This window comes from Lagopus muta, chromosome 2 (genome assembly GCF_023343835.1).
Source record: "Lagopus muta isolate bLagMut1 chromosome 2, bLagMut1 primary, whole genome shotgun sequence".
In the NCBI taxonomy this organism is placed as follows: Eukaryota; Metazoa; Chordata; class Aves; order Galliformes; family Phasianidae; genus Lagopus; species Lagopus muta.
In genome coordinates, this window is record NC_064434.1 from 42,119,310 (window position 1) to 42,136,087 (window position 16,778).

Below are 16,778 nucleotides of genomic sequence, written 5' to 3' on the forward strand. Positions count from 1 at the left end.
TGTGCAGGATCATACAGCAACTTGTAGGAGAGGTCACACTAAAGGGCCTAAATAGGTGACCTAATGCACCCCCTTGGACCACTCAGACTTCTAGCAACTCCTAAATTAGCAAATTACCTTTGAGTTATTCTGTTTCATTAAAATAACAACAAACTAACAAACAAACAAACAATGAACAAGATGAAGTTTGTGGTCAACAGGATGCTACTGCTGTCTCAAGCTGATATTCGTAACTAGCTAAGCATGGCTGCTGTGCAACCTGTGGGTGAACAGGACAGAGGTACCACAAATGAGTGGAGCTGGACAGCCCCGGGCAGTGTGCAAAGGAAAGTGATGCTGAACATTGGCTTGAAATTTTGGTGAGGACTAACCAAGATCTCAGACTCTGAATCCAGAAAACCCCTTCAAACTGGAACTAAAATCATTGCTAAAAGCACAAACTAAATTTTACCATCCTCAAACTGCAGTACAGGAAACATGCTTGACTCAGAAGAAATCTCCACACAGACAGGGAATTCCTTTTCTGTTACAGCTACAAGAAATATCTTTCCTTTCCTTTCCTTTCCTTTCCTTTCCTTTCCTTTCCTTTCCTTTCCTTTCCTTTCCTTTCCTTTCCTTTCCTTTCCTTTCCTTTCCTTTCCTTTCCTTTCCTTTCCTTTCCTTTCCTTTCCTTTCCTTTCCTTTCCTTTCCTTTCCTTTCCTTTCCTTTCCTTTCCTTTCCTTTCCTTTCCTTTCCTTTCCTTTCCTTTCCTTTTTAAATGAAGAATTTGTTTTGAGATGCAACATTTCCAAGAGCATTTGCAACGATTCTTGAAGAGAATCGAAGGCACAATTCTGTTTCTCCTGATGGAATTCGTATTTCTTTGTTGTGAACATGCAGAATTTGTGTAAAGTGACAATTCTTCTTTTCCATGAGATTCCCTTCCTCCAGACCAGACTGTTAAGTTTTCCTCTATCCTCTTGTGATCACAGTAAGAGCAGGTCACAGTTCACAGAGTTTTGTAAGCTTTTTTTTCTTTTTTTCCAGATTGTAAGATTATGATGGGACTGACAAAATCCATGAAGCTCAGTAGCTTTTCTTTAACGTTGGCCAGCTGAAATTGGCTGAGCAAAGAGCAGAAGAAAACAGGCAAACTCAGGAGAGACTTCCTTGGGTAAAATAATGTAACTACAGCAATCAATAGTTCAGAGAATTTTTGAGCCAGAGGTTGCATCTGTGCCATTGTTTTTAATGTTAATCAATGAACCTCATCTTTGTAAAATTCTGCACTCCTATTTTGAATCCATTTATATCTCTTGACTTCCACGACATCCTGTGGCAATGAGTTAATTATGCTTGGGTGAAAATATTGCTTTTTTTCCAGCCACTGTGTCTCGTAATCTCATTCAATATTCCCTCTTGTACAGTAGGAAATGACGAATAAATGGTGCTCATTCACCTTCCTCATATCATTTAGTATAATGAACTTGCTATATCAGTCATCTCTTTTACAAATTGAAGAACCATTGGTGTATGTTTTTTTTAATTCCATAATCCTCATCCTTTTTATCAAGATTTTGTCTTCATTTTTTCCACCTCCAGTGTATCTTCTGGAGATGGGGTGAGCAGAACTGTGACAGCTCCAGAAATAATCCTTGAGAATCTAATGCACCATAATGTCAAATCACATCTACAGCAAATTTCCTCATATGCCAAGCTTTCTACCTAGACTGCATTTTCTGAAATGGACTAGAGAAGAAACATTTAAGACCACACTTTCTGTTTCTCTGTTTCTAAAGAACAGCACTTTCAGGACTATGTCTGGGTTTTTTGTTTTTTGTTTAGTTGTTTTTATTTGGGAGACTGACTCATAATTTTGGGGGCTAGCAATAATTCACATATGTCCTTCCCAGAACTGTCTTATGTTTCTGGCTCATCTCTCTTTCTCACACTTAGGACAACACTTTATCCAAGTGAACTCAATTATAACATATCTCATTTTTGGTGTTATGCTGCATTAGTCTTTAAAGAAAGCTCTCACTATTTACAATTTCATAGCATGTTTATGTTTTTGATCTGAGCTGACATAATCCATTCAAAGATAAATACATCAATTAATTAAGCAGTTGTTGAGATCAGAAATCTGACACCCATATGGTGTCAAATTAATGTCTGAAAGCAGTTAACTACTAAAAGAAGCACATGCATCTGTTGCAAGAGATTAAAATGAAGCATCTATTAATTACTGTGAATTTCTTGATTGACTTTAAAATTATACTGCTGAACTGATTCTCTTTGTGTTTTTCATCTTTAATGTCATCACTTGTAAGTAAAGACTTGCTTCAAAAATATCGAGTTCCAAGCAAATAATAAGCAGCCTCTAAAAAGCAGGGAAAGGAAACTCAGCAGCAAAGAGATGGCACAAAACATGTTGCTATGTGTTTTTCCTCTCCTAGGAACTACATAGAACCAGATGTATGCAGGATAGAAATGTCCCCTGATACAACAATGAGTAATAAGGACTATCTCACAATCATAGGATGCATGACACAATAATGAATTGTATATTACATGCTTGAAAAACACAATAAAAATTGTCAATTTCTTTCCAGTGGAAGTTCAATGGCAGAATTGAGATATAACAAAAATTCCACTTCAGGTCTTTCATGCTATTTTCCTGTTTTCATGCACTCATGAGTAAGAAAAAGTGCAGATGTTGGAAGTACACATGCTGTCTCTCTCTGTATCCAAGGGAATAATTGTTTTAAAATACGCAGTTATCCGGTTATCAATGGCTTATTTTTAACATCCTGAAGTCAAAACTACGTTTGCTTTGATTACATTGGATCTCAAATCAGATGCATCTTAGTAAGGCTTCTTGATGCAGAAGAAAATATTCCTACTATCTCAGATGGTGACATGCTTTCTTCTGAATCAATGACTTATTATTTTTATGAGGATACATTTTCTGTTTCTTTAAACACACAACAGGAAACCAGGCAGGATGGAGTTGGTGAAAGAGTCTGCAGCAGTAGCTCCAAGCAGGGAGAAAGAGCACGTGCTTTTTAAGGAAAACATTCTGTATTTTAATAAATATCCTTGTACGTGTTTTCAGAATTAAAAAAAAAAAGAAAAAAAAAGGATTGAGGGACTGTTTCAGTGACTGTTTTGTCCTTATATTCCATGGGGAATGCTATGCTACTCATGCATTCAGGTGGCAGAAAGGAAGCACTGATCATCAAAGCTCTCATCTCAAACCCATCACCTACCTGGTGATCCCAGTTACCTCTGTTTTTGTGTATCTGCATGCCAAAACGTTTAGAGATTTATGGTGTAAGAAATGCTTTCATTCCACCTGGACAAATACTGGGAATCAATGCCAATGCCCCCCAGCTCTGGTGCAGTGTGCTCCTGAGGTGGAACTCTGCACTGAAGTGGCCATACCTACACAAACTTTGGTATTAGAGGTCTCTGTGCATGTCCATGGGGTGTTCCCAGCTCTAATCCTGCCCCAGGGACTGGAGGTGCAGAAGGTCAGGCAGCCACAGCTTGGCCATGGCCTCAGAAACCCATTGCTGTTATGGCTGGGGAGCACATTCCAGTTTTGAAGAGATATTAGAAGAGCATTGCATGCTTCTGAAAGTAAAGGTCTTCTCTTACCTACCTAAGACTTAGTCTAAATAATTCCCAGGCAAGCAACCTGCCTTCTATCTGCTGTAGGAAACATGCAAGAAAATCTTATCTGCAGGTTATCAGCAAAATGGCCACTTTAGGAAATTTATTCCCTCCTCGCTCATTCTTGGAGTGATCTGCACATGCTGTGTAAGAAAGCTAAGAAACAACTGTCTGAAGTGCCTTTTCTCCATGGCAAGATTGCAGTTTTCTGGTCATTTCCTTACAGAAAACAGGAACTAAGCTGCTTAACGCCAACCAACTTCTCCAGGCAGATCAGTAAATCTTCCAGCCACTGATATCAAAAGCTAGCAGCAAATCTAAGGGTTTTGCAGAAATTTTGGTCTCCTGCTCACAGATGATGATTGATTACACCTTTATCTAATATTCAGACTTGTAAGCTAAATCTACAGATTTAAGGAAATTAATATTTCAGGGGAATAGATATCCTGCCACAAGCTTCCCATTGGCTTTGCTCCAAAAGAGAAACTGAAACAGACAGCAAGATTATCAGGCACATAATTTTAAAAGTCTCCTTTTGGGAGGAAATATTTTGTTACAGTCAAAGTTTTCCTTAATGAAAACTAAAACTTTTAGGAGATGTTTGATTTGTTTTGTTTTCCCATTTCCTCTTACTAGTTTTCCTTCTCATTTCAAGCTTTAAGGAAAGTCATCACTTTTCTCATGTAGGGAAGAATCCCCATAGTAACTAAATAAGATAAATATGCTAAGTGTAACATTTGGGATGCATTTGGGATCCTGTTTCATCTTCATTATCTGCAGACAACCCTTTAGAGAAGTACAGTGGATTTATTTTACCCTAGCTAGAATATTTCTGTATGCTTCCTCCCTCTGTTTGTTTTATACAGCCCCAATTCCCCCTAAATATGCTTAAATGTCAGGCACATATGATACAATCCAGCACGCTTGGGGAATGTAACTGATTAAAGTCATCAGAAACTCCGAGATTTTTGAATTAATGAAGTTACAGAAATGCAAAGCAGTGGTACCAGCTTTCTGTAACATTTGTAGAGACCTTAACTTACACTCAGTAAACAACCTTCACCAAACTTCTGCGTTTCACTGGTTTGATAGGTTCTTTGGTGTTTTTTTTTCAATATATGTTTCCAAGGATGTGATGGTTAGGCTGAAGAACGGGAAAAAAATTACCAAAAAAAGATGCTCTAGTTAAGATACATGTCAAAACAGTTTTTAAAAAATAAATAAACAAAAATAAAAGGTTTGCTAAGTAAGATGTTATCATTTTCATTCATCGCTGTTTCTCTGTCAACACCGGAATTTAATGTTTATCAGTCAAAAAATAAACAAAATTACCCCAAATATAGTTTCTCTTTTTATGTGATGCCAGTAAGAATTATTTTTATGCTAATGTTTAAGGCAAGTTTGATCAGTGACAGTATCAAACACTCTTCTTCCTTTACAAAATATCAGAGCTTCCCCATCATCAGGAAGAGTGCAATATGGAAACAGTGTTACTGACATGAAGAAAGCATGGAGATGAGCTCTTTGCTTCTCATGGTTCCCTACTGTCCAAGTCCAGTCATTGCCCAAGCTCTGCAATAATCCTTAAAAACTCATTTCTTGGAAACAGATTTTCTGCATATACCATAGAGCAGATGCACTAAGCTGAGCAACAAATGAGTCCAAATGATAAACTGCAAGACTGAGTTTTCTGTGCCCGGTCCCTTACCCATCTTCTACTTCCTCTGAAACAGCTTGAGTCACACAGAAGAGCTGTGGTGCCAGTTGCTCTCCAAAAATGATTCATTGGGCAGGCTTTGAAAGACAGGCTGGTTTGAACTTCTTAAAAAAAAAAAAAAAAATTAATCTGTGCTGAATTTCACTCTAACACTGCTTCGCTTCAAATACTTATGTACACTGCTGCGTATGTGAGAGCTGATGAGAGTTGATTTATTTAAGCAGACCAGGGAAGAGGCAAACAGTTTGATCACACAAGGGGAAACTTCAGGAGATGCTGCCAGCTTAAATTCACTATTTCCCTATATAGGTGGCATGACAGCACATTCCTGATTATAGAATCACATATCTGTTCTACCCAGACACTTACAGATAAAAGATACATGGTACAAATACTGGTAAGCCATCAAACGTTCTGGAAGGAGTGGTTGAGCTACAGTCACCTGATTTTATGGACAGATAGCCTCCTTACACAGTCTTCTAACACCTTTAACATCTGTGAAGACCATAGCGGGTTCTCCTCAAGCAGACTCTGCACTTCTAAATTGTCCCACTTACTTCCTCGTGCCTGGTTTTAATATAACAATTCTTTACAAGGGTCAGCATCTGTGCTATAGTAGAAATAAAATTTGAACCTACTTGCTTGAAGATATAGAGGATAGTACATGTGTGTTATATTATTAACTTGAATACTTTGTAAATGGCACATATTTTGCCTTCACAGTATTAGAAATGCTGCTCAAGGAGACTAGGTCAGATTGACCATGCTTGAAATCCTTATTTGTATACATAGTGATATCCTAAAAATGTGTTATAAGTTGCTGAAAAAGAGACAATATGTTTTTAATGACTGGGGAAATGTTTACAGACACATGAACTATCTGAATAAAAATTACCATCGCAAAGCATCAGAAACTCCCAAAGTCACAGTGCTTGATCATCTTAGCTGAATCATACTCATTTACTGGATTCGTAGTTGATGTGGGGATTCACTGAGACCTATACTAAAAACATTCTCTCCTGTAGTTTACTGATGTTTAATACAGGATTTAATGGAAAACAGTAATTTTAACCTTCTTTTTATCACTTAGCTTCAAGCACCTGTTTTATGATGAGGCTGGGATGGAACCCAGACTGATGAAGAGCTTTTAGCAGCATCAGCAGGGCTCTTGTACACAGCTTGCTGCCAGCCTGAAGCGCGAAGGTGTTGGTATAAGAAGTGTTGCCTGCTGAATGACAATTGGAATTTCTTTCTGCATCTACGCAACAACCAATGCCATAAGCTACTTGCATCCTCTTGGATACCATGGCATTTTTTTGTGAAATTTAGGTCAGAACCCAGTACAGTTCTGTTTAAATCACAGGAAAGACTTAGTGATATGTTAATACGGTCCTTAAAAAGTAGGCTGTCCTGGGTATGCCTGATCTCGTATTCACACACAAAGAAATCCAATAATGTGATACCATGATAACTGAGGGAAAGCCTCTAGGTTTTCTCGCCACTTTAGGTTATATCTAGCACAAAGAAATAGCCATTTACTTTTCGGAAGGGAGGATACTGTAAGCTGAACACATTTCTTCATTATCTAGCTTGTTTTTACACTTAAATATCTTAACAGAAACTAAAGGGTGCTTGAATACACAGATCTAGGCATTCAAACAAATTCATCCAGCTAGGAGTTGTTTGGCTTTAGTGTTGCCTTTATGAGGCTCCAACCAAAAGCAGGCTCTGTAGGGCTGGACTCTGTACAAAGAAAGGGAAAGTCTCCAACAGAAAAAGCTGGAAAAAAAACAATTATAATTCCCGTTTTACTGTATTACCACAAGCTCACTGCCCACTGGAGGAGCTTAATTTACACAGCACACATCTGTCTACTGATTCCAGACAAAAGCCAGTGGCTGATAACCCTGGGGCTGTGGGCAAATGAATTGCTTACCCATCTCTTTGTACAGCTTGCCAAAGCAACAGCAACAACTTAGGTTCAACACCTGTAGCAAGTAATCCTAGCAAAGCAGTATCCAGTTCAAGTTTGATTTAGACAATAAAACAGGAGTAGGAACGTTTTCAGACCCAGGACTGATTTTGTCTGAACTCTACTCTACTCTTACGTGGCTTTAACAATTTCTCCTTTGTATTCCAATTTCTGATACTCAAATAAGTTGGAAAAACTGTGTGTCAATATCTTATGTAGCAGGATGAGATGAGGATGTTTAAGCTGAACTTCTTTTAATCATTTTCTGTGTATTTCTCTTAATTGGCTGGGTTTCTTTTTTTCTGGCTTTGTTCTGCAACACTGATTCATTCGCTTCCTGAAGTTTCACTTCACCTTGTCTGTTTTTTCCGTCTGCAGCACATTGTTGTACGCATTTGGTGATGAGAATTAGCTCAAAATAATCTGTACCATAATTACTGACTTCAGACTTGTTTATATCTATAGGGAGATGTCCATGACAAAACAAAATAACAACAAAGAGGAAAAACTATCATGTTCTTCCATATTTGGGCAGCCCAGATGTTATTTACAGCATTGTTTATGAAGCTTTTTTCTTTGCCTTGCTGGCTTTGATCCACACACGTTGTCAGTTTTGAGCACACACGTCCTGTCACATGGCGACTGTGTGCCCCTGACAAGTAAACATGTGGGAATGCAATTTATAAAGACAGGCTAGAGCAGCAATTAAGGAGAAAAAGAACTACAAACAAGACAAAGGAAATTATGCAGGAAGATGAGCTAAATCTGGTCAGAATACAGGATATCAAGGCAACTGCGCTGCATGTCATTTATGCTTTAGTCACTAGTAAGTGTCAACATTAGTACGTGATGTTTGCGCTCATGAAACTTTTATTGTTAGTCTGCAAGAGTATTGCTCAGAGGGACTTGTTGCTGCAGAACCCTCCCTGTGTGTGATCTCCAAGGGGTGATGCAGTTCATCATCGTGTTTGGCACTTATTCAGAGCGATGGAGTTCTTCAAGCACATTTGGCACAGTGAACAAACAGAAGATTGTAAAATCTCTTTTTCCTATGAAGTTGAAGAGGGATTAGCTTCCAGTAAGATTCCATAGGACATATAGGATGAGGGAAATATCTGACACGTAAAACATTTTCTTGCTGAAGTAGTGCCACAAAACAAACAAACAATCAAAAAAACCCAAAATATTCAACAAATTTTCCAGGCAATAAAATTCAGTCACGCAAATATTTTGGTGACAGCAGTGAAAGGTTATGTACCAGAACCCATAGGGCCTGGGAAGGGAATGCAGGCTATTGCTTATTTCCCCATTAATGAACAAACAAACTCCAGGCAAATGCTGGGATTTAGCAAATTCATTTTAAGATACTGAGTATCTTAAGAAGCTGATTAGCTGAGTCTTGGGACTGTTTCATGAAGGGTCCTCTGCTCTGGAAAAGTGGGCTTTAACAAAAGGGCCATGATGTCAGCTGGGAGAATTGGTCGCTCATTATCCCTGTGTCTGGTAGAACAGTATTCTGGTGAAAATCTCTCTTTCAGCTTTAGCTGTCCAAGTCTATAGCTCAGAGCACACTGTAGGAGGAAATTCGCTTAGCTCTTTAACTGCTCTTCTCTTTTCAACCATCTGCTGTCTACTCCTTCTCTTAATCACTGCCCTAACTGTTATTGTCCTCACAAGACAGAACCTTGATTTTTCAATCCTTCTTCAACAAACCTCCACATAACATATGGGATGGCACTTTACTACTAATCTCACTTACGAAGGGAAAGGCTTGACCTGACTCACATGGATGCACAGCTCCAACCCTGCAGCTATTTGTCACCTTGTCTTGAAACAAATACTTGCCTCATGCTCAAATCTTTACTGTAAAAGCACTTACACTTTCTGTAATAGCATCATGGTTGCTAGATCTATGCTATCCATATCATTGCTATGTTATGTATAATCATGAGAGTAGGTCACTTTCCTCCTCCTGCTGGCAACATTATTTCTTATCCAAGTCAGGATGCCATCAACCTTCTTGGTTACCTAGGCACACTGCTGACTCGTGTTCAGCTGAGCACTGGCCAACACCCCCAGGTCCATTTCTTCCACACAGTCTTGCAGCTACTCTCCCCCAAGCCTGCAGCGTTGCCTGGAGTTGTGGTCAAAATGCAGGTCCTGGCACCTGATCGTGTTGAACTTCATCCCACTGGCCTCAGCCTATCAATCCGGTCTGTCCAGATCCCTCTGAAGGACCTTCTTATCGCCAGACATATCGACACTTCCTCCTAACTTGGTGTCATCTGCAAACTTACTGAGGATGCACTCAATCCCCTCAGGTCATCAATAATAATATTAAACAGGACAGGCCCCAATACCAACCTCTGGGGAACACCACTCATGACCATTCTGCAAACAAGAAGTATGAATTCCAAGCCTCATCAACTCACCAAAAATGTCATTTGCAGGATGAGCTAGAAACCAAGTGGATGCAACAGATGATAATGATGAAGGAACTCCAGGTACGTAGAACCAGTGGGACACAAAAAGAAGAACTTTAATTGTGTTTTCCTAGCAAATACTGAACAGAATTTGTGGTAGATTGAAGAGATTTCTTGTTTGTTGCTAATATTCCTGCCTACGTACAGAATTAAAGAGGATAGCTAAACCAGCAATGCAAAGTACAGTTTAGTCATGTTGGGGCAGTAGGTAAAGTTATATTCAGCAAGAAAGCAGCAAACATATGAGATTGCCATGACATTAGACAACCCACCCATTTTCTCACCAGCAAAGCAGACAGAGAGGATTTCACACTCTTTACAGCTTTCTCCAGAAATCTAGTTAGTGACAAGAACCGCAGATTTGAAGAACTGGTTTGAAACTTAAAGCAGAACTACCTTATGCTCATTTTCAGCTTATGTATGATCAACAGCAGAATTACCTTGAGGATGAGGTAGGCTTTTCGTCCCCAGCTATAGTGATGTCTTTGGAGCAAGCCTCTCTCAAAATGACAGCAGCACACATTGGTCCAGATCGGGAGGGCTATGGTAAAGGCAAGACGAAACCTGAAGTCATGGCAGTTTTATTGCCTCAGGCAAGTCCAGAACTAAGTCTGAGCTCTCAAAAGAGCTGAAATTAGGCCCAAGAGACTTAAGAACCAGAAAACTGTAAAGGTATCGTGTGACATACAGATTCTATGCTGCTAAAATGCTACAGAATATATATGATTATTTAATTCCATCAAAATTTTCACATTCCCCAGCACTTTCTATCCTATATCTTATCATCTATTCCATTTAAAACAGGAAAAACACCAATAAACCAGCTAATGAGAACATTGCCAGCAAAATTTTCCCACCACCTTTCAGAAAAATATTTAACGTTAATACTCCCATCCATATACAAAAAAAATACACTAGAAATAGTTTTTATAAGAGAAAATAATCTGACTGGAAATCCTTCCTTTATTTTAAAAATGATGGCTTCATTTGTTCATTGTTTCTTCTGTTGATTTTTACTAAGCAAAATGGTAAATCTTCTCCCATTAGAGGAGACTTCTGTGGTCAGGAGACTTAGGCCAGAGCTCAAGATGTAACCCAGGGCTTCTCTCCTTGGCAAACCATGCTGCCTACTTCAGTGAAGATTCTCGTAATTATTTCTTCTGGATTTGGAGACCAAAGTAACACAGCCTTTTATTGATAGACCAGCCTATATTCAGATGGCCTAAATTCCAACTAAGATCCTAGTGCCTGCTTTGCAGGGAGAATGTACCACAACTGGAAGGGATCGTGGGGAAAACAATATTTAGAAGGGATCTGGTCAACCATACAAGACTCTCTTGGACAAAGATAGATGCCAGTTACTGCTGTGGGAGTTTTAATTCAGATGGAAAATCAAGGCAGAATGATTATTCTATTATTTCCCATTTATATAATTCACTTCTTATATACTCACTTCATATATATATGTTTTGTTGAGTTTTTTTTGACATTTCTTACTTTTTCCGTATGCTTGTGAGCTAGGGTGCAGCAGATGTCCAGAACAACAATCAGCATCAACAGGGTTTCTCTTTTAATAGTTTAATAATTTAATAGATTTAACATTTGACAATTGTTAAATCACTAAGTGTAGAGAAATCATCATTACAGACTTATTATTCTAAACTACTGAATTATTTTTTTCAATGGTTTGAGAGGAGAACTCCAAAAATCCATGAAACTTGATTGCAATAGGATACACACTAAAACCAACGCTGTAAGTATACTGAATGCAGTATGCTTCTGCATAGAAAAATAACGTAAAAGAGCCACAGAACTACTGACTTAATTATTGCCTTAACAGTTGCCTCAATGACACAAAAGCATCACACAAACAAGTTTTCTCCCCATAAGGCTAAGCTGTCTTTCAGTTTGCTATGCAGGGCACCATTTTTCTCTTAGGAGTTTTATACATATATTTTTACAGATTTGCAACAGGTAATTGCCTCCTGGCAAATGCTATTGTGCCTAAGGTGCGTTACATTAGACTGTAGATTCCTGAATCCTTTATCCAAATGTATTTTTGTTTTTAGTAGGCTTTTCAGGAAGAATGAGTTTGTATATTCCAGAAAAGAAGCTTTGGGATGCATTCACAGCAGTGGGTCTGGAAAAAGGAAGAATGCTAAAGAGGTCTGATAGCTCTGCTACCACCAAAGAAGAGCACATGGCCTTACAAATCTTTTGAAAAAGAATGTCACTGAAAATACGAGACTGGATAGATCTTTTGATCAGACTCTACAGCTGCTGGATGAGAAATGCATTTCTGTTAGCGAGAGCATCCAGGACATGCAGAAGGGGCACAGGCGTTTGTTAACAGCAGAGCAGGGAGGCTGGCTGCTCACCTCATCAAGTGACAGGGGAAGGGAGAGCGAAACTTCCTGCAATAACTCTCAAAAAGGAGTAAATATCACAATTTACACTTTAATTTACATTCCACGTCCCTAAAATACCCAACAGTCAGAAAAACCAACATTTCAATAAAGCAGATCTTGTTCTTGCCTAAATCCCCATACAATGCCATAGGCATCACTTCTTCTCTTCTACGACCCATTTGCATCTCCGAGAACTAAGCCTTGAGTATAAATTGCTCAGATTTTTCCAGATAAATATTGCTTAACTGGAGCCAGATATTACAGCTTCCTCCTTGCTGTACAGAACATAGGAATGAGATCAAGCAAACATGGTTAAAAGCATGACTGCTCAAACACAAGATCCAGGAGCATATTTAACTAATATGTAGCTGGAAAGTTGTTGCCAAGGATTTAATATGATTCAGCATGTTGCTGGTTTTCCTGGTAAACACCCTCCTTAAACAATGAGGTGGTTTAAAAGGGATTTTTGTTCCTCAGTATTTGGACTCAAAGAGAAAGTGCCAGGAATTGCAGCAAATTACTCATTCCATTGATTTGGGGAAGTACATTCATTCATTTCTTCACAGCTTACCTGATGTATTTCACATTTTAAAGCTGATCACCTAAAATAGCAAAGCAAGTTGCTTCATGTGCCCTCCAAATCATTTTCTGTTGACAGGATGTTAATCGGAGGTACCTGAATACCAAATGGCACAGTGGTTCAATTAGGTTAAGATCCCTTTTCCAAAGATCAAATGCTTATCCATTCCTGAGCCACATAACCTCCACTGCTTAGGCCCATAAGCATTGTAGCCTTAGGATCAGAAAACAAACGAAAACTAACATGGAAACGGTCAAAGGGGGAGAGTAAATCAATTATTACTACATTTCTAATACAAGGCTTCAGTCTTTCCTGAAGTCTGGGTTTTCCCTCATTTCCTCTGGGGAATTTTGACAGCTGGATGACGGATAACTTGGCTTAAAGATGCTTTTCCTGTACTGACGCCAATGCTTACAGTCACAGAGGATTCAAGATCACAGAGCATTCTGGTTTGAAGAACAATGATCTACAGGTACCAAGAAATGGAGTACATTCAGCAGGACACATTCACCTGTATGCTTGGGATGCTATGCACTGTCCTGATGATACAAAGCTGTCATTAACCCGAACTACATGTGGAGCACCGTAAAGCAGCCAGAGCAGATCTGATCCACAGTCCCCAACATTATCTGTCACACAAGAAGTCCCCAAAGAGCAGTTCATTTATACAACTCTCTGGTTCTTAGTGAAATACTGCCTAATATCATAGCTTTTATTATTGAAATCACAGAAATCCATACAAAATGGAGCATTCTCGTGCCAGGCTATTCAGTTGATCCAGCTGTTGTGAAATTCCCCAGAGGAAATGAGGGAAAACTCGGAATGTAAAAATAGAAATATATAAAATAAAAACTCCTTGCTATATAAGATAGGCTGCAACAGTGTGAAGACCACTTTGCATTACCAGGCCAAGAGAAGGCTGCAGAAGCTGGCGCAGAATCAAAGCCAGAGATTGCTACTTCCTGGCTGCTGGTTCAGGCAAAAGTCACTGAGGGGGTGAGCAGAGCAGTCAGAGCAGGCACAATGGCTTCTCTATCAGCACTGGAGATCTCTGCCACTAGCTGGGCTAGGTCAGGAGAGAGCCTTGCAAATGTGCTACCTATTCTCTAGAGAGTCTTGTGGTCCCGGCTCTAATCCAGTCTACTACTGTCTGCCAAAGAGACTTCCCTAGATTATTTTAGGTACTGGAAGAGATTACACGCACACAGATCCCTGCTTTTAACCCTCTAAACCAAGCCATGCAGCTCAGTGCTGGAGCTCTTCAGCTCTGTGCTATCAAATAAAACTGGAAGTGTTCTCAGGCAACAGATACTCTGCAAAATGGTTTCAGAGGCTTCTGCTATGGTATTGGCTCTGTCAAACAGTCCATGTACACAGCCGGAATATTAGCAGGCTCAGAGAGCAGAGCTGATGAGCAGTCTCCATGCAGTTCCCTGTCTTGGATGTGGGCCTCACTGCACCGGTGTCCTCCCTGGCAGCAGAACAGGTCACGCTCAGTTTGTTCCTAACAGTGTACCTTCTGGCACTGCTTGAGCTGCACTGGGCACCCAAGAGAGTTCGTTATTCTGGTTTTAAAGATAACTCTGCCTGCAGGAAGGAAGTGATTTTCTTTTTAGCTTAGAATCATTTTTAGCAGAAGATTTAAACATGGAGTGATGGGTTACTTAAGGCATATACTTGTATAATAATGGAATAAATTCACGAAAACTAAAAACCAAATGACATTATTAAGGCTAAACCTAACAGTAGTTGTCCTCATATCTTTTTCAGACACTTTGATTGCTTGCAAGGAGGCCACCACTACCCTCAGGTAGTCTGTGAGCATCCTTTCTTGCCTTCACTGCTCAGGATGGCTCATAAAGTCACTCATGGCAGTCACCTACAGTGTTTCTTTTGCACTGTGCTTGGTAATGACCTACTTCTTCTCCCATCCTGTTTACCTGCATCGTTCCCTGTGATTGGATGCTGAGACACTGCTCAGCTACGTGGGGAATTAAGTCATTTCCTCTTTTCATCCCTTCAGTCTCTGAAGTCATTTCCTTCCTCCCACCCACCAAACGTTTCTCGGCAGTTCTGTAGTATATTCTAAGTATCATTTTCTTGACCTTATATTATTTACCCTTCTTATAGCCAAATAAAGGCATTTTAGTAAAATACTACACATCAAATGATGAGAAACATGACTCCAATAAGAATGCAATGTATTTAAAAAATATCATCTTCCTGAGACTAGCATATAAAGAGAAAATACAACATAACAGCAAGTATTTGCATTACTAGTATACCCCTTCCCCTCTATACAACCGTTTGGAAAGGTGACAAAGGTGAGGAGATCTGGATGATTAAATAATCTTAACCAGTTGGACTTGATCATCTTGAAAGTCCTTTTCCAACAGTTATAGTGGAAAGCTAGCCACCTAGGATTTTTAAAAACCCTGTCTTGTCTAAAATCACACATGAGAAATAGCATCAATGTACCAAAACTTCTCTTTTTCTCTGTGGTAGGAGTCAATCAACCAAGAACAAGAAAATGAATGAACATACCTTATCTGCTGCCAGGAAACTTGTCCTGCAGAGTAGATTTCCAATGGGAGAAAATTTTGGAGCTAGGAACCTTGGGGTCAAGCATTTCTGGCACTCACATTTGTCCCTAATGGCACATAAAAGAGATTTCTATTTGTTGCTGTCTCACCAGACTGCAGGTAAGTCATAACGATCTACTCTCTTGAGAGATCCCACAGCACTGAGGGACCCTTCAACTATGACCAGCTGCAACCAGAGACAATCAGGTGCAGATCAGGTGTACTGGGATCACAACAGACTGTTTCAGGCACTGTTCTTCCATGACTGCGTCTTCCAATGAAATTTCAATTTTGGGATATACTGGAAGAATTAGACATACAGTGAGATACATAGACAGTGGCTGTTGTAAAAGATACTCCTGCAAATACATCTTTCTGCTGATTGACTTCATTTGGGAATTTAAAAATTCCACTTAATACAAAAATACGTAGATGGAACTAATTCAAACCACAAGAAAATAAAGGAAAGAAATAAAATCAAACTAATAAATCAAGACCACAACTTTCTCAAAAAGACATGTTCTAATTCAGCCACAGGTTATGAGAATTGATGCAGGAGTTACTGAATGTAATTCTATAGTCTTTGATTGCTCATATGAAACGGTCTTGGTAGCCGCCTTCTTTGTGCACATGAAGAATGTGAATTATGAATTGTGCACATGCAGTTATGTGAACAACAGCAATGTCTCTTCTTGACCTAAAGTGATAGCTGATTATGGATTACATTTGTGGTGCCAGCAGCAAAAGAGCTGAGGTACCCACAGGTGGAGATAGGAGCATCCCACATGATGAAGCAACTTCTCAAGCCACAGCTGGAGTCTATCACCCAAGAACCACACTCCACAAATGCATTTGCATTTCCAATTAAACTGTTTCTTTGGAGTGCTCTGGAGTACATTCTTAAACTTATCTGAAACAATATGGCATACACTTTCTTATTAAAATTTGGATTATGATGTTAAGAAGGGATGTTAAAGGAAAAGGGTGAGGTGTGATTTCCTCATTTTGCTTTGTAACTCTTTCATTAACATTGTTGTATTTATCTCTAGCACTTGATCCCTGTTTGTTCCAGGGGACAGATTGGAAATCTTAGTAAAATGTTCTTTCATTACTACACTTTAAAAACAGCAAAAGATCTTTAAGATTTATGCCCCTTCTTTCCGATCAGTGGCAAACAAATATGTAGTCCAAAGAAAAACCCATCTTTCTTTCAGCAGACAATATGAATTTTCATGTGAATATGCATTTTGCGTATCTTCACAGCTTTGCAGTCATCAAAGATAATAGCAGTTTTTAATTATTCCAACGAAAGCAGTGTGGAGAAAACATTATATGCTTTTTGAACTACCACAGCAGAATTCAACAGAAGTTGAAAATATAT

At 39.1% G+C, this 16,778-nt stretch overlaps 1 long non-coding RNA gene across 1 annotated transcript; it reads right to left on the bottom strand.

The window, feature by feature from the left end:
* Positions 1 to 5,522: 5,522 nt before the first annotated feature.
* Positions 5,523 to 15,803, bottom strand: LOC125689143 (uncharacterized). Its single transcript, XR_007375073.1, has 3 exons — positions 15,360 to 15,803; positions 10,268 to 10,368; positions 5,523 to 8,459 (listed from the first exon to the last, which is right to left on the bottom strand). It is a non-coding gene; the product is annotated as an uncharacterized LOC125689143 (long non-coding RNA).
* Between the last annotated feature and the right edge of the window lie 975 nt (positions 15,804 to 16,778).